At 32.2% G+C, this 18875-nt stretch overlaps 1 protein-coding gene across 4 annotated transcripts in view; it reads right to left on the bottom strand.

Annotated features, from left to right (window-relative positions):
- LOC117168668 overlaps positions 1-18875 on the bottom strand; it is a 143677-nt gene that overhangs the window by 62613 nt on the left and 62189 nt on the right. The window contains exon 2 of one of the 4 annotated variants that reach the window (XM_033354329.1): positions 510-589. The exons of the other annotated variants lie outside the window; for them this stretch is intronic. The gene's annotated coding sequence lies outside the window, so the exon portion shown is untranslated. The remainder of the gene's footprint in view (positions 1-509; positions 590-18875) is intronic. 4 annotated transcript variants of the gene reach the window in all.

Below are 18875 nucleotides of genomic sequence, written 5' to 3'. Positions count from 1 at the left end.
CATCATCATTATCTGATCTTGCTTTCACTGACTGAACCATCAGCATCATTTGATTTTTCTTCGCTGCAGGTATATCATCATCATCATCATTATCATCATCTGATCTTTCCATCACTTGCTGAATTAATATCATTTCATCTACTTTTTGCTAGCCGGATAATCATTATCATCATCTGATCTTACCTTCATTAGCTGGTTCATCATCTAATCGGCAATGAAAAATGAATAATAAATATGGCCAAAATAGACATTTTTCATAATTTAATGTAAAGATACTCAAAAAACTGACGTGTGGGACAATTTAAGCGGCCGAATTTATTTTTAGCGTCAAAAAATCTATAAGATTCGTTCATAAAACACAATAATGTGTTAACTATTGTTATATATTTATCTCTTTTAGAAACTAATTATCATTTAATATTGACTATAATAAACTTAAGATATAAATTGGCTGAAAAAGATCAAAAGTTTTGTGTGCCGAATAAAAAGATAATAAAAAAGACATTTACCAAGAAATTCCAGAAATTGTTTCCATCTTGATGTAAAGATTTTAAGTATCAAAGTTTGTAGGAAATAAGAGATGTCCATTCTGCAATCATAATTTTGTAAAAGGAATCGTGTCATTCGTAGGATGCGATGAGCTTCCTACATCAATCGGTGACCCGAAGCTCCTTTTTGGCTCTAAACTTACACTAATTTCTAAAAAAAGGTAAAAGCGTATCAAAACCCCAAATAGTCAAGCAACAGCCTTGAAACTGAAACCTATTTAAGCGTCTATTTCCATTTCAAAATAAAATTCAGTGGGAAACAACGACTCCCACCGATTAAAAAGTATCGCTGGAAAAGAGGAAAAATTATGACATAATTGAAGATTTGCATAGGAAGTGAATTATATTTTCCTAGACGCTTTACGGTGCTCAATATGTGACGGTCCGAACCATCTTCATATTGCTTTTGTTTTCCGCAGGCTCAGAATTTAAAAATCTTTTGATAATAATTGCAAAAACTATAATAATATTATAATTAAATATGCATTTAACTTCCTAATTGAAATGTCAAAAAAAGTATCAAGTAATAAAGGTTCGAAATGTGATAATATTTGAATCAGATTATATGAATTGCAGTTTTTTTATTTATTTCGGAATCCTGTTTTGCAGAACTTAAAAAACGTTAATCGAGAACAGTGATGATAATCTTTACACTTTCAAGGCCGTTATTCGGTATTCTGCCTTAACAGGTTTGATTAACAGGTTAAAAATATATATTCTAAACTAAATAACTTTCGAATTTGGTCGATTGTCACTAATACAGCTTATTTGAAGACGAACTAACTGAAAACATTCCAGGGACTTAATCATCGAACCACAAAATCTTCTATTAACACGACGTAAAATGCGCGATGACAAAACAAATCTCGGCCACAAGGCGAAAGAAAATTCCTTTTGTTATAAAAGTGAGTTAGGGCTATATTATTTTTAAACAATTTGACAAAGAATTGTACCCGAAATAAGTTTTTAAAAAATTGCAATTTTGTTTATTCTTGAATAATTTTAAATGAAAAGCTACAAAGAGTATACTCTTTGTACTCTTTGTATACAATTTGTATTTAAATTGGAAGGAATTCGGAACAACTAAAAATGACTTCATTGATCCAATTGTATTAGACGAGTCACATAAAAAATATTTTCTATTCTCTATACAATTTTGTATTGCAATGTATTTTTCCTACGAGCAAAGTATAAGATTAAAATAAATACATTTAAAACATACTTGCGGCCATCGCTCCCCTGAACTCTTTCTCTAAAGTTCACATACTGCCAAAGAAGAAGCCTAATTACGTTTCTTACACTGTAAAAAAAATCTATTGAATTTTACATCTCCGGTGGATGTAAATAAAAGGACCCTCGTGTATCGGTGTAACTTGACGAATCTGTTGTGATATTTCAATTCAGCCGAAAATTTTACACGCGAAAATGTAAAATTCATGATGTGAAAGAATAAAATAAAATAAAATTTATCCGGGCGACAGGTTTCGAACACTCGAAAGCTCAAACTTCGTAGAATTTCATGGAGATTGAAGAAACACAAGCCGGGCACGTTACCACTTACCTAAAACACATAAGATACTACGGGCATTTTTTTGATGTTTAAATATTCCGTAACAAAAATATGAAATATACGTTTTGAACAACCGCATTTTTTCCGTTCCAATAGCAGAAAATGTAAAAGGCAAAACAGGAATAGCTTGAATTCGGTCTATTTGCGTGTGAAAGCTATCAAAAATAGTTGAACATAGCTGTCAATTTCCTCACATTAAGAATAAAAATACTCCACAATTGCAAGATGAAGGCATCGATAAACAACGAACACGAGAGACGCTTCCGTATTCACATATTATATGATTAATTATTCTGAATTTTAAATTAATTACAAATAAAAACTTTTACAGTTTCCGCCATGGTAAAATTAAAGATCTTTGGTAAAATTAAAAATCTCGATGTAATTTTCAATCACAGGAAAGTGATTTTACCGACGCATGGTATTTTTACACGCTGCGACTGAATTTTAGGTACATTAAGCTAGCACCTCCACAATCAAATTTTTGAATTTTTCATAGCGCAGAATTTTGGGCTTTTTTGGGCTGCAATACAAATTTTTGGGATCCTTTACTTTTTAAAGAAAATCAATTTTCTTGTGCAGGTGCCAGCTTACATTAACCCAGCACCTCCACTTCTTTACATCACTAAATAATAAAAATTCAATTACACCAGAATTTTGGGTTTTTTTGGGCTCTTAAATTCCGCGAAAAAAAATTTTCCCCAAACCAACCCTTAACTTCCAAAATCAACCCCCTTCAAAAAATTGAAAATTTTCAGTAACTCATTAACGGGATATTTTTGGGGTTCTTTGGGATTCCAGAAAATACCCACTTCGATTTTTGGGCTCCAACGCTTACCGTAAAAAATTAACCCCATTGTAACACGCAGATATGAAATTGTCAAAAAATAACTTTTACTAAATTTTAGAGCTAGAATAAAGTCTCTGGTTTTTAGGCTCCTCGAAAATATACGCTACGATTTTTGGGCTTCAAACCTTAACGTCAAAAATCAACCCACGTAGATACTACTTTGTCCAAAAATCAATTTTTCTAGAATTTTTCAATGGTAATAGAGTCTCTGATTTTTGGGCGCCTCGAAAATACCCGATACGATTTTCGGGCTTCAACCCTTAACGTAAAAAATCAAACCCTCTACCACGTACATACAACTTTGTCTGCAAATAAATTTTTGTAGGATTTTTTAATGGAAATACAGTCTCTGATTTTTGGGCTCCTCGAAAATACACACTACGATTTTTGGGCTTCAAACCTCAACGTCAAAAATCAACCCCTCTCTACCACGTAAATACAACTTCGTCTGCAAATAAATTTTTGTAGAATTTTTCAATGGAAATAGAGTCTCTGATTTTAGGGCTCCTCGAAAATATACGCTAAGCTTTTTGAGCTTCAACCCTTAGCGTCAAAAATCAACCCCTCTCTACCACGTAAATACAACTTTGTGTGCAAATAAATTTTTGTAGAATATTTTAATGGAAATAGAGTCTCTGATTTGTGGGCTCCTAGAAAATACACGCTAAGCTTTTTGGGCTTCAACACTTAGCGTCAAAAATCAACCCCTCTCTACCACGTAAATACAACTGTCTTCAAATAAATTTTTGTAGAATATTTTAATGGAAATAGAGTCTCTGATTTTTGGGCTCTTCGAAAATACCCGATACGATTTTCCGGCTTCAGCCCTTAAGGTCAAAAATCAACCCCTCTCTACCACGTGAATACAACGTTGTCTGCAAATAAATTTTTGCAGAATTTTTCCATGGAAATACAGTCTCTGATTTTTGAGCTCCTCGAAAATACACGCTAAGATTTTTGGGCTTCAACCCTTAAAGTCAAGAATCAACCCACGTAGATACGACTTTGCCAAAAAAACAGTTTTTCTAGAATTTTTCAATGGTAATAGAGTCTCTGATTTTTGGGCTCCTCGAAAATACACGCTACGATTTTTGGGCTTCAACCCTTAACGTCAAAAATCAACCCACGTAGATACAACTTTGTCAAAAAACAATTTTTCTAGAGCAACTCAATGGAAATAAAGTCTCTGATTTTTGGGATCCTCAAAAATAACCTCTACGATTTTTGGGCTTCAACCCTTAACGTCAAAAATCAACCCCTCTCTACCACGTAAATACAGCTTTGTCTGCAAATAAAGGACCCCGCACTAAATTTATGGGAAAATGTCTTTCGGTGGATTTAGCTGAAACTTTGTGATTTTTAAGGTTATAAGTGCCGGATGAAATATCCGTAAAAAAGATTCCAAAAAATGAACAGTTTTAGCACTATGCGGCGCTAAGCGCTCAAGGTCAGTGAAAAAACCGAATTACAACAGATTTTGTTACAAAAGCGATATCAACATAGAAATCACGGTTCAGATCGTGGTCTGTAATATTTTCGCCTACACCGTTGACCGTTCTGAGAAGCGCGCTGTATGAGTCAACGGTGTTGACTCATATTGTTATGGGTTTGGCTAAACATCTGACTGACCACTTCTTGATGCGTGTTTCGTATACAGACATCGCTTGTGTCGCTAAAGCGGGGTCCTCTATTTGCAGACAAAGTTGTATTTACGTGGTAGAGAGGGATTGATTTTTGACGTTGAGGGTTGAAGCCCAAAAATCGTATCGGGAATTTTCGAGGAGCCCAAAAATCAGAGACTCTATTTCCATTAAAAAATTGTAGAAAAATTGATTTTTTGACAAAGTAGTACCTACGTGGGTTGATTTTTGACGTTAAGGGTTGAAGCCCAAATATCTTAGCGTGTACTTTCGAAGAGACCAAAAATCAGAGACTGTATTTCCATTGAAAAATTCTGGAAAAATTGATGTGCAGACAAAGTTGTATTTACTTGGTAGAGAGGGGTAGATTTTTGACGTTAAGGGTTGAAGGCCGAAAATCGTATCGGGAATTTTCGAGGAGCCCAAACATCAGCGACTCTATTTCCATTAAAATATCCTACAAAAATTTATTTGCAGACAAAGTTGTATTTACGTGGTAGAGAGGGTTTGATTTTTGACGTTAAGGGTTGAAGTCCAAAAATCATATCGGATATTTTCGAGGAGCCCAAAAATTAAAGACTATATTTCCATTAAAAAATCCTGCAAAAATTTATTTGCAGATAAAGTTGTATTTACGTGGTAGAGAGGGGTTGATTTTTGACGTTAAGGGTTGAAGTCCAAAAATCATATCGGATATTTTCGAGGAGCCCAAAAATCAAAGACTATATTTCCATTAAAAAATCCTGCAAAAATTTATTTGCAGACAAAGTTGTATTTACGTGGTAGAGAGGGGTTGATTTTTGACGTTAAGTGTTGAAGTCCAAAAATCATATCGGATATTTTCGAGGAGCCCAAAAATCAAAGACTATATTTCCATTTAAAAATCCTGCAAAAATTTATTTGCAGACAAAGTTGTATTTACGTGGTAGAGAGGGGTTGATTTTTGACGTTAAGGGCCCAAAAATCGTAGCGGTTATTTTTGAGGATCCCAAAAATCAGAGACTTTATTTGTATTCAAAAAATCTAGAAAAATTGATTTTTCGACAAAGTAGTATCTACACGGGTTGATTTTGGACGTTAAGGGCTGAAGCCCAAAAATCGTTGCGTGTATTTTCGAGGAGCCCAAAAATCAGATACTTTATTCAAGCTCTAAAATTTAATAAAAGTTATTTTTTGACTATTTCATATCTGCGTGTTACAATGGGGTTAAATTTTTACTGTAAGGGTTGGAGCCCAAAAATCGAAGTGGGTATTTTCTGGGAGCCCAAAAAAGCCCATAAATATCCCGTTAATGAATTACTGAAAATTTTCAATTTTTTGAAGGGGGTTGATTTTGGAAGTTAAGGGTTGGTTTGGGGAAAATTTTTTTGCGGATTTTAAGAGCCCAAAAAATCCCAAAATTTTGGTGTTGTTGAATTTTTATTATTTAGTGATTTAAAGAAGTGGAGGTGCTGGGTTAATGTAAGCTGACACCTTCACAAGAAAATTGATTTTTTGAAAAAAGTAAAGGAGCCCAAAAATTTGTATTGCAGCCCAAAAAAAGCCCAAAAAAATCCCAAAATTCTGAGCTATGAAAAATTCAAAAATTCGATTGTGAAGGTGCTAGCTTAATGTACCTCTGAATTTTCCCTTCTGAATGTAAAGTTCGTACGAGGGAATGCGTAATTTTATTTTTATCGAGTGTGTAATATTACACTGCTGTTTGAGGGTCCTTTTTTTACATCGCTAGAGGATGTAATTTCACATACATTTGTAAAATCACACAGTGAAATGTGTGATATTTACAATGATACAATTGGTAATTTTTCGAAACTTTGTAATTTTACACAAATCTTTTTTTACAGTGTAGTTTAAACCTTTAAAATTTATACACACAAAGTGCTTCTTATTAGTGGGAAATTTTTAACTCAAAAATAAAAAATTTCAACAATAATATAATCTGAAGTAAACAAAATTAAAGAACAATTATCTATAAGCGGTAAAGTTTCAGTAATATTTCGTTTTATAAATCAGTCACATTACATAGATATTTCTATAAACGTGGGAAATTCTACAATTTAACATGAAATCTTTAAAATTACAAAAATGAGAATGGGGTTAGAGTCGTCCAAAAGTACATTGGAATACTGTTTTCTTTTAATTTTCAATATTTTAAGTTTTTTGAATCCAAAAAAATGCGTTTTTTTTAATGATATTCAGAAGTTCGGAAGCCCTGTAAAGTGTAAGACGTATTTCCCATAAGAAAAAAGACTTGTTTTTTTCTGAAATATTTAACATTTTTGTCCACTTTTCACTCAGAGCAAGGTAATAATTAATTTAATTTAGCAAAGCATAAATGTTTGAAAAACATTATTATTGTTTATAACTGTCTTCTCCTTTATTAATGATAGATAGTTGCGGTTTTTCTCAAAAATGTAACTTTTATTTGACTTTTTACATGTGAACAAATGATAAATAAAAATTAAAGATAATTTTTTTTCAAACAATCGTTTTGTTTGTGAATATATTCTTCTAAAACAAAACAGATATTTGTAAAATTGATATCTGACTTTAAATCCCTTCTTGCCAGAGAAGGAAGTATTTATTTATTTTATTTAGATCTTTTTAATCTCTATATATGTATATTATCATCAATGAGAACGTATTTTCTCCATGACAGGGGGATGGGGACTGATAGTAAAATATATCCAATTCCAAATGTTTTTTTTACCCTTTGCAAAAAAAATCTTGTCGGATTCCTCCCAATTATTCCATTCTTTGCTTAAATCTCTGCTGCAAGATAGTTTTTTTGTTTAATTAATTTCTTTTTAACATGGGGAAAAAAGTAAAAATAATTCATTTTCAAATAAATGCAATACTATTTAAAGATTATTCTTGCTGATGTTAATTTATTATTTGTTCAGAACTAAGAATTTAAAGAAAAACAGAAGATTTAAAAAAGAGATTGTTTAGCATTACTCTAAAAATATATAGTTACAAGTAATGATAATTTGTTAAACAATTCGGTTTATTACAATGCAATAAGTATTACCTTCTTCTGAGTGTAGCGTTTTTATAGGTTTAAGCGTAAATTTCTACTACATTTTTTCAAATATAAAAAATATTAAAACTTAAATCGAAAACTGTGATTTAAACTTCTGAGCAATTACAGCCATAAATTGGAAATGAAATTGTTTTCGATTTGTTTTTAAAGAAGGTTCTCAAAGCACCTACTGCTTCGAATCACGAAACTCGCGCTTCGCGCTCGATGTATTGTGTACAATTAATTAATTAATAATTAATTTTTGAAAATGTTGAAAACCATATCACTTTTTTAATTTTTACCTGATTTTAAAATGTTATCAGGATAATTTGCCAGTCTTTTTACCGTGTACCAGGAAAGTTGACAAAAATTAATAAACTCATCAATTTTTTTTTAATTGTAAAAGCTCTAACATTTTGAATTTTTGTTTGATTTAAAAACTTCACAAATCCTTCAAAAGTTAGCATGGCTACAATATTCAGGAATCCATACAGACACCAACAAAATTTTATGATTTTCATGTACCTGAAGTTCAGAACGTTCAAAGCCGTTATTTATGTTAAATTCTATTTATATTGGTTTGCCCTAACTGAAAAGTTGATAATAAGTTGGAAAGTTCGGAAAAACCGCGACATTCTAAATCTATTATAATTGAAAATTGCTACTAACTGTAATAAATTATTGAAATAATTTATATGAACATCTAACTTTCCATATATTCTGATACCTTATATATTAAAAACAATTTGTATCAAAACTACCACCAAAAAATCACAAGCAACATCAAAAACTCGCAAACCCCAATTTTTCATATATAGCGTTTCTTGGGAAACCTATAAAACGGACTTTTGGGGGTGATACTTAAGAAATAAGTTCTAATTCGCATTCTATGTCTAAATGTGAAGAAAAATTTTAGTTTTAACCAGGTTTACCTAATACCTTTTTTTCTTATGAGAAATACGCGTGCTTCATGGCCCTTGCACTTATTTCTACACGGAAAAAAACGATATCGCTGAGAGAACAGTATTTTTGTCCTCAAAACTAGAAAGTATAGTTCTTGCACCAACACTACCGGATGGTCCTCACAACTGTTATACCAGTATAGGCGTAACAGCTATACAAGTATTCCTAAACGTCATATTGCTCCACGAAGGATGCAAGTTTGTTGACGTGACAATACGTTATATGAAAATTCTTTCACGGTGCTACAAACTAAAAATAGACGCACACACACACACACACACACTCGCGAAACGCTGTTTTCCTGGATCAGAAGGTCTAAAAACGTGGAGAATTGAGAAAAAAGATGCGATACGAAGAAATTTTTACAAAAAAAAAACAACTCCTCGAGCAAATGACGCTTCCCTTCCATTTTAAGATTAGAGTCGCACGTATATGCGAGGCAGTATATTGGTCCCGCGACAAATCAGTATAGTTGTCTCACCGATACCGTATGGGTCCAGACACTATATATACGCGTACTTCGCTGAACTATACTTCTGTATTGTTCGAGCGGCAATACTGTTTTTCCCATGTACACACATTTAACACATTTAACACGGAAAAAATAGAGATATTAAAATTTACTATCTGGATGTTAAATTTTAATATCAAGATATTACCCTTGAATACAGCGAAACCCTTTAAAAGCCCTCCCTTCTACAGCCCTTTTAGTCCAGGGAACAAAGATCAAAAAGGTGTCTTTTCACCACAAAATTTCAGAATGAAAACGAGGTATGCCATGATGTAGTGTCTATGCCTGGGATGAAGACCTATATGTTTGCAGGCAAAAATATTTATTCAGAACGAATTGCGCAATGTTCAAAGTTGGCGAAATCAAGTTTTTATGAGATTGCGATTAACGTATTGTTTCCTCAAAAAGTAATAGAAACTGGCAAAAATGGCCCTTTTGCAAATTGTAGTTATTTTTTCTAAAAGTGCATGTACATCCTTCAAAGTCTCTGGAAATGTGTGTTTTATGAATCTAAAAGTATATGCAAAATTTGAGCTCAAAATAATAACTAGTTTTTGAGAAAAGCTATTTGTTATTAAAAGAAGATACTGTTGTTTTGTTGGGGCTAACTTTTCTTTGGCTTGTCGCAAAGCCAACTTTGCTTAGCTGCTAATTGAGTTTTTAGTATTAAGTACGTTAAAAATGGCTGCGTAAGAATAGTACATTTTTGTCTCATAAACAAATGGAATTACTTTTGTAATTTTCATAAAAAACAATCGGAATTACAGTCAATGGAAACTTACTATTTGCACATGATTTTATGATGAAAATATTTTCTGTCCGTTATTTGGGGGGAGGGAGTTAAGTTTTTTTTTATAACAATTATTGCAGTTGTAATTTTCAAGATATACAGCTGAAATTGGTAAATATTATTAAATGGATAGTGATACTGACTGTAATAAGATTTTCAGAAAAATCAGTTTCGAAAATGCTGTTGATAATAGCGGTTTATTTACGATCAAATGCGGTCGTAATGTATGGCGGTGGAGTTGGGGAAGCTGCTCCCGTCCAGGCGCACCTTATAGCAGATGGCGCTGAAATTAAATTCACGCGTTCAAAATGTAACAATTGGGTTTATCTCATGTAAGAATAGACATATCGAGATGTTTTTTTTTATTTCAGCTACCTTTTTGCGCTGATTGCAAATTTTGCATTAAAAACTCAGAAAACGCACTTCTAGTGCTTGAAAGGTAAGTTTACATTGTGATATTGTCACTAATTGAACAATTACTGAAATAATTTTCCGATATAATGTAAGTATCAGTTTGTCATTTTAATATTTATTCAATAATGTTACAAAACATGCATACTTATTTCAGTAATTCTTCAATTAGTGAAAATATCACGATGTAAACTTCAGCTGTATATCATGAAAATGACGCAATCTCCCAAAAACTTGATTTCGCCAACTTTGAACATTCCGTAATTCGTTCTGAACAGATATTTTTGCCTGAAAAAAATATAGGACTTCATTCCAGCGAGGGCACTACATCATGGCATACCTCGTTTTTTTTTCTAAAATTTGGTGGTGAAAAATCCTTCATTCCCTGGACTATTTCGAGAATTGACCCCGCGCCGCAGGTAGGTGTAACAGGAGTTGCGCGGGGTGCACGTGATCTGGGGCAGTGCGCAAATTTAACGCTCCAATCGTCTAACCGCTATCTACACCAGCGGTACTGCCGCGTTCTAGTGAATCTAGTAAAATCTAGTAGATCTAGATGCGAACTAGATTGCATATTTGATACTAATTTTTATAATTAAATAATTCCTGACATAAAAGCAGTATGAGCTACACTGAGAACATTAACAAATTCCAGATTAAAATTTTTATTTCGAGTTATAAATTGTTTAATTTCAAAGCTTTCATATGAGACGTTTTTTTTCAAATGCTGGGGTCAGAAAAAAACACCTTATACAAAAACTATTGGAATTAGCCAATATTCTATTCCGAATAAAGACTTAATTGGAAAGAGGACTAAGCCCTGATTATCTAAAAAAGATATAATTCTATTATTTATGGAGTAAAATGAGAAAATCCAGTTTTGAGGTTGGGTCTTGACTCCAACGCCCTTACATCGAAAAAGAAGCTGGAAAACTTTAAACCTCGTGGTCGCGAAACGAAAGGTATTTACACTGAATGGCAGCATGACGAACATCTGATTCTTGCAATCCGGTTCCGGTTATTGTTGCCAACTTTTTTGGTAGCAGTTTTGAAATTGCATTGCATGATGAAAGTTGAGTGCTGTTGGTAGCACTGAATAATATTTGAGGTTATGAAATATGTCATTTTAATATACATGCGATGATGATAAAATGTCTTTATTCAGCCATGATTTTTTATATTAGCTTTGTCTTTCATTCAATAGTTTACCAATAAACAAGGTATAGTGCGTCAGACCAATTGATACTTAGTGATGAATTAAATTAACAAATCTGTACTATGAGACAGCACTGACAACACAGGCAACTTTATTTTTTCTATTTCCTTTAATTTCAGCACTGAAATAAATATAATTTGTTATCTTTTATTAATTAGTTTTTAAATGATGCATTCTTTTGCAAAGCCCAAATAGAAGTACTTTCTAGAGCCAAGCTAGATTTTAGACGGAATTTTTATATTAATGTGATGATATTTTTTAAACGTACTTTAAAGTTCTATTGTTAAACGAAAGACTATTTTTGCATTGAAAAGACAATGTTGTAATTATTTTCGTCTTAAATTCTTGGTTATAATGAAAAGTGTATACTTTTAAAAAATTTCTGCGAACTTTATTCCATAAAATTTAATATTTACAGAAAAGAAGCTTCTTCTATTTTAGAATTTTTAATAATATTAAATTTCACACACAACTCGTACGGGGCGCCGCTTCGAATTAAAAACAAAGTTTTCAGTTCAAAATTTTAATTACATTCTCGTAAGAAAAGGTATTAGATTTGTGTAAAATTTGCCCCCCCCCCCCCAGTTTTTGTCAATTGTCCACGTTTTGAGACCCCCTGAATACGAAAAACAGGTTTTAACCAATGCGTGTCTTTCGGTATGTATGTCTATCTGTCTGTCTGTTCATTCGTTGATGATTTTTTTAGTGTGTTAGCACGATAACTTTCGAAAGAATTGACAGATTGGATTGTTTAGAGTGTGTTTAGAGTGTGCATAAGTGATATTATGATATATATATACATAAGTAATATATTGAGCGCGGAGAAGGAGATAAATATATTATCGAGCGCGAAGCTCAAAAACCAACAGTCACGGGCCCTAGGCGCGCTTAAACTTGCGAGCCACGCGATGAGAATGTACCCGCTAGGCGGGCGGATTTTTTTTTAGATTTGTTTAGCTGCTAATACAAAATCTAAATAGAAGAAAAGTCAGTAAATGTAGGTGAAAGTTTTTAAATGCGTTTTAGTTGGTAGTAGAGAAGTGCATAATACTACATAAATTTGTGACTTTTCATATTCGCCGACGCGACTGTAGGTTAGACATATCGAGAATTCTGGAGTCGTATATTTTCGTGAATTGCTCGCCAAGTGACTAATGAACACGTGCGAAAGGAATGCATGCTTTCTTCAAAATATTCAAAAGTTCGAAATTTTTCTACTCTTATCTTCTGTACAAATTTTTAATGAGAAAATATAATACAAAATATCATTTTTTATAACTTATCTTTTTTATTCAAAAATAATATTAAAACTATTTGTTAGAATAGAGTACAATGTATACTATAAATCAATCATAAGGTTTAACTTAAGTTGAATGAGGTTTGTAAAATGTTATAAAGCTAGAAAATTTATTATGACTGAATATAAATTTAAAAGGATGAAACCTTTTCAAGTAAAAGAATAACTAAATTAAAATAAAAGTACAATAAACAACGTCAAAACCAATCTTTTTCAATTTACGTATCTTCCTTCAATTTTTTAACTAATCGGTTGCATTAGTGCAATTTGTGTTTCTTATCCACCCTCAAAAAATGACTTGGACAAAGTATTTATTTTATCATCCTTATCTCCTTTACATTAAGAAGAAGGCATTTCTCATCCAGTCTGACTTCTTTCTTCCTCCGCGACATTGTAACTAAAGTGCTTTCACTTTACTGCATGGAGTTACAGCACAAAAAATTACAAAAGAAGTAAGAATCATGAAAAAGCGGCCCCTTATTTCCATGCAAGCGCTGCATTAAAAGAGTTCGAAATCCCCTAAAAAATAAAAAATAAATCCGTAGGTGGAAGAGTCGAGCCCTAAGTTTTTAAATCCGAGTTCACAAGGCGACAATGTAGCGCAGGCGGCATCATTAACGTTCCAGACGTTTGGTATGTATTCGAACATCGATTAAAAGCAAGACTTTTTCAAGCGACACTCGGGATATTTCGGGCCTGAAATTTTCGCCGGGACTTTTATGACGCATGCGGATTTCGCAGAATGAAGAGGAGCGCGCTACAAATTACCTCTGTACTCGAACGCATCCCAAATATGCTGTACGGCAGATTCCGGGTATTCTTCAAAAAACAAGTAACGATCGGTTTTGCGTCATCCACTCTCATTTCGCTTCAGGTTTTTTCGCTTTATGCTCAAATTTAAAATTTAAATATATAATATCTATAACTATATTACGTAACACTCGAACTTTGTCTTAATATATAACGATTAACTTTCTTTACAGGCCTTTTTATGTCATTTATACATAAATATTTAAATTTCGCAACAGGAATTCGAAAGAATTTGTATTCAGAAACTTATCTTCAGATTATAGTTTTTTTAGTTGTATTTTAGAAACATTATGGCAAAGTTTAAATATTTAGATATTCGTACCTATACTTTTCATTACATTCGAGCTCCTCAGGTCCCTCTATAATTTATATTCTTTAATTACAAACATTTTTAACTCGCATACATATATTTTTTTTAAACATTGCCTAAGAATTTCATTATATACTTGTACTAATTATAGGTTTCATTGCACAATCTGCAGAACAAATTCAAATTTGAAGTTGAGTCTTTCTTTGTAACGGCGCTATTTTTGCGGTAAAGTCACATAAAATGTACACTGGTTATTAACCTGATTTCGTGCATTTATGGCACTTCATCGTGTAGTACGGTCAAACGTCGGGAAGTAAGAAAATTACGACTGGTGCCAAGAGTGGATTTTTCTTGTATCGGTACCGTTGCGCACTCAGCAATAAACGTATCATTCGATTTAACGAGCCATTTGTATACACCCTAAGAAGCCTATTGAAGTATGCCTCGAATGTCTGAAAGCATCGCAAAGCCGTGTCCCAAATCCAAATTAATTAAGGTGTATCCCTAATATTTAATCGCTCGTTACATTTTTGAAGTCAAACTTTAATCATTTATTAACCTTACATTTATTTCATTATAAAATCTTGCTTCAGATTTTAACGACCCTTTAGTTACGTCTCTTTAAAAAGAGATAATTTCACTTCAAGTTCCAGGAAATTGATTTATAGACGTTATGTTACCTTATAATGGGAGGTAGTGACGATCGTTGTTATAACTTTCTTGAATCATCATCTTTAATCAACAAAATAAATTCTGGATGATGTAGAAAATAAAAAGAGATCCTAGTTCCAGAAATAGTTCTGGCAGATTATAAAATTTCTCTAAGTTATCATGTAAGAGACTTATTAGAAGCTGACGAATTATCTAATCAATTGAATTGATTTTTAAAACGCTTTTCTATTCAAATAAAGATAAAGCAGAATAAAATTAAAGACTCTAGTGATGACTTTTAATACTAAAGATAAGATACTCATTAATCTTGAAATTGGGTGTTTCGTTGATGATAAAATTAATTTAACTTTAAGGATTATAATGTTAGTGATTACCGCGTCGCGTACAATACGTAACAAGTCGATCAGGGCGTAAAGTTATGTAAGTCGTTAATCGATCGATTATACCTTTATTCGATACTGTACGGAAAGGAGAGGCGACTTTCTCCGATGCAAATATGTATGCCACTAGCTCTCGGCATACAACTTATATCCTTTGACGTCCTCGATTCTCTTTCACTTTTCATTGATACGAAGAATTGATCGTGAATAGCTTTCGATGCGATTCCCACAACTCAAGGATAACTTGTAAGAAATCCTGTGCTAAATTTCATGGTCGCCCTCAACTTCTCCATGAGAAATTTGTATTTTGTATGTCTTCTTCTTTTCCACCGTAAAGAATTCAAAGCAGATAAAATTAATGAAAATTTAATGAAACTTGTATTCTATATTATTTATTTAATACCTCGCAATACTTTACTATAATTTGTGTAATTAAAAAATATACTTCTTTAACTTTACAATGTTGAACAATTTTATTGCATATATAATCAAAATATAGTGCCAAAAAATACGATTGATCATTAATTCTGTAGACGAATGAAACTTTCCTGTTTTTAGATTAAATGTTTCGATTTTAATGTGCAATAAAGATTTATTTTGAACCGTAAAATTTCTTGCTAGAATTTGTTATTAAATTTTACTCAAGATAACATGTTCCGCTGCTAGGGATTTTTATTGACTGGTGCCAATTTTTGTTAATGTTCATTTTTATGGGTTATTATTGATTGCTAGCTAACAATAGCTAGGGATTTTAATGACCAACTGCTGGTGATTTCTATTGTTTGTTGCCAGGAATTGTTATTCTTTAGTGCTGATTTTAACTATTGATCGTTTTTTCATGTTTTTATTGACCATTATATTTATAACTTTGTGACTACCTTTGAGATCCAGCCAACAAATTCGGCGTTAGTAGATCATTGATTTTAGCTGAGTCTTGTTAGTGTCCGTGTGAGATTAACTTTTTGAAAATCTTGAGAAATTCTTTGCTGGCGGTTGTTATTGACCAGTGCTAATTGATGCTATTGATAGTTTCTAAGGGCTTTTATTGACAAAGTACAATGTCCATTTCTATGGTTATCATTGGCAATACACGAGGATTTCATTGAGAATATTGCTAGGAGTTGTTTTATATTGCTAGGAGTTGTTATTGACTGGTTCTAATTTTTCCTACTTATCTTTTCTAGGGGTAATTATTTTCAATAGTTAAGAATTTTAATTAACTTTTACTAAGGGCTGGTTTTCTTCATTGTAAAGGTGATTATTGACAGTTTCTGGAGATACTATTGTCCATTGCTATATAGGCTTTTTATTATCAGCTAATAAATACGTTAGGACCACTATTATGGCTTATTATTTCTCTTGGTCAATGATTATTGTTTCCTATTCTAAGGGTTGTTATCGATCTCTGTTATTCTGACAGTAATATGCTCAAGAAATGAAAAAACATTTTATTTATAATAATACTTTCAAGATCACGTAAAAATGTTTCGAATTTTGTTTAGGAACTTTATTTCCGCTGGAAACATGGCCAAAGTTTTATAAAATATTTACAAGTTATCAATATACTTTTTCAACAAGGAATGAAAATTATTTATTACTCAGTTTCCGAACGTATGGACACAAGAATAATTGAAGAGCAGTTTTCTAATGAAGCAATATTTAAATTACGTAGATTACTCCAGTATAGTTGAAAGTTGCGTGCCTTTTGAGTAAAGAAATTGAAATATGTATGTATATAATGATGCAAGAAGCATTCCTTCGCACAAATATTATTTCTAATCGGTATACACTCAACAAGAAAATTAAATTATTATACACTACCTGAAATCAAATACTTATGTTTATGATTGATAATTTCCTATTTCCTGCAGTGTCGCTGGAAATCATTATGAAATTTTTAATTTACGTACACAAGGAAAAGTTATAAAAACGCGTTTAAGGATTTCAACACTGTTTAAAATAAAAAGTGGCATGGGCATTCGTGAAATTCCAAGGCTATTGAAATATCATATAGGTAGTGGCATTCTGGCACTATCAAATGAACTATGCTAATTTCGAAATAGGAAAATCGTATACTTATACTGCGCACGTACTCTATATTTTACAACCTTTCAAGTCGCATTGTTTTAAAACGATTCCATGCATAAATATAATCCATACTGTGTAAAAAACTGTTGATAATCTAATAAGAAATAAAAACTGTTTTATCTGATCAAGTTGAAATGGAGAAAGTTTTTAAGTATAATTGTAAGTGTCATTCTAATTGAAGTTAATAACAATAATATAATAGTTTAATATTTATTTAATGTCCTTAATTTCTATCAGTTAATATTACATTTTTTTTCCGCTGGGATATTTATAACAGAAAGTTGTATGGTTTATATTTACTGTTTTTTATGCAAAAACAATGATCCGACGACTACGGATACATTGCAGCAAATATGCCGCCCGTGATCTGACATTTTTTTCAAACAAATTCGTATGTTAAATTCCACTTTGAACATCGGAAAATAATAAACTATAAATATTTCATTTTTGTATGCACTCCATCGTTATATGTTGTTTCCAAAGCTCTGTATTCCCTGGTTACAAATTTAATTACGAATAATTTATAATCCATGAAATTACTAAACATTAGTCAATGGTCCATAAAGCTAAATCTGTTAAAATTTAAGATGAAAAATACACCCGAAGAAACGTTTTAATTAATTAGCAATACACATAATAATTAGTCATTTCCTTGTTTGCATAAGCACTAATAAAATGTGCACGTCACGCTTCGCTTGGATAGAAATTGCGGTTACGAATGCGGACTCCATATCACATTTACGACAAATAATAAATCTAGAATCCAGTTCGATTTCATCTTTAAAACTTAATCAACGATGAACAATACTAAAAAATAAAAATCATTTATTTTTAAAGTTCATAAACTTTTATTGATAAAAATACCTAAGAATTTTATCCCAACTACTAAATCGGAATGCCATAGACATTTCAAATCCCCGCTTGATCCAGCGCTTCCGGTTAGCTGTTCCATTTCCGATTCAGAGATCCCGTTTCCCTCTGTATAGAGCACGAATTGAAAGTGTCAATCGACTGTTGTAGGATTGATCGTCGGACTGTCGATAACTTTCCCTATCTTAATTACAGCCTGTAACGCAGGATAATAATTGGCCTAAGTGATCAATAGATCCCCTAGGGATCGATCGTACTAAGAACTCTTAGTCATAGATCCTTTTTTTTCTTCGATACTGTGCAACAGTATAGGTATAGGTACCAACTCAGTTTATTCCGACATGGACACATGTAACGTAAACACTGAACCTCCGAATCTATTTTAAATCGCCTGTTTCTGTATGTTCTTAAAATTGCTTGATAGAAGCTTCGCGACCGTGTCAGTAGAAAAGTTATTCTATTATAGGGCATAGAGAAATTCTTCAACGAAATTCTTATACGATATAGCTAACCTCAAATTTTTAAATTATTTCATTTCGATTGAACAAAAGTTCAACTTATTGTGCTCTAAGCATTTAGATTTTCAAAATTGTATCCAATTTTACAATTTTTCACTTTTTATCAATTTTTCAATGTTTAAACGTATTGAATCTTAAAATGTTCCAATTCTGGTAGTTACATTTATAAGATTGTTTACATCACAATTGAGAAATTAAGTAGATGTTTGGCATATGAGAAATAGGAAATTGGAGTTACCAAATGCCAAATTAATTTATTTTACCTCGATCTTAAAGAACATACCAAGCCCCAAGACCTCAAATTTTGATCCAAATGTACAGTCTGTCAAGTTAAAGCGTGGGTGGCTTTACTCGCAGTCGGTAAGGTGTATCGACATGATTTTGGTGTCAAAATATTAAGAAGAGCTCC

Source organism: Belonocnema kinseyi, chromosome 3 (assembly GCF_010883055.1).
Source record: "Belonocnema kinseyi isolate 2016_QV_RU_SX_M_011 chromosome 3, B_treatae_v1, whole genome shotgun sequence".
Lineage (NCBI taxonomy): Eukaryota > Metazoa > Arthropoda > Insecta > Hymenoptera > Cynipidae > Belonocnema > Belonocnema kinseyi.
The sequence above is the reverse complement of the archived record's forward strand: the minus strand, read 5'-3'. Positions and strand labels throughout refer to the sequence as shown.